Genomic DNA, 850 nt, shown 5'->3' on the forward strand with positions numbered 1-850 from the left:
AAAATACTTAGGATTGATCTCAAACTTGTTGGAGTCAATTCCTATGCTTTTGTACCTTTGAAAACAAGTTTTAAACCATTTGGCTAGCATCGAATTGCAAGATGTGCATCAAAACATTTTGTGAGTGTGTGTTGAGAGATTTAGCAATTGGTTCTTAACAAGAAGTTACCTAAGTCCTAAGACACTATACTTGTCTTCAAATGTTGTGGACTTGAGTTTCTTGTTGTTGTTGTGTTGCTTTCAACTCTTCATTCCTCAACGTTGAATGTTGGTTGATCTTTCAACATGCTTGTTCATTCAAGTTGTTTGTTGGTTTGTCTTTCATGTCGTTTGTTGGTTTGTCATTCATCAAAACCTACGAATACAAACTTCACATACAAGCAACATGATTTACACATCTTTGGTTCGAGCTAGTTTGGGTACTGTCTGATTTAATTTATACTCGCTTCCGAGCTTTTCTTCCCCTATGTTGTAACTTGTCTTTTGTGGTTGATTTTGTGTTTTTCAGAGATGTCGAAGAATAATGACTCTATGAAGGCCTACAAGAAAGCGAAAAAGGCAACTGCTACTTTAAACATTTCGGCCAAGGCGGCCGGAGAGGGATCTTCTCAGGTTCCAGTTAAACCTCCTATACCTAGTTCTCCCGGGCCGAGGAAAGCAATTCCTATTCCTCGGGTTCGTCTGGTCGATCCTCCACAATCTTCTGCTGCAGCTTCTGGTGCCCCTCCTAGTAAGAAGCAAAAAACATCCGAGCCCTTCAACCTGGATGCCCCGGATTTTGATGCTATTGAGTTTGTTGACCAGCAAATTGCCCCCTATGGTGGGCTTTCTATGGACGACGTTTCTCTTC

This window comes from Arachis duranensis, chromosome 4, assembly GCF_000817695.3.
Source record: "Arachis duranensis cultivar V14167 chromosome 4, aradu.V14167.gnm2.J7QH, whole genome shotgun sequence".
In the NCBI taxonomy this organism is placed as follows: Eukaryota; Viridiplantae; Streptophyta; class Magnoliopsida; order Fabales; family Fabaceae; genus Arachis; species Arachis duranensis.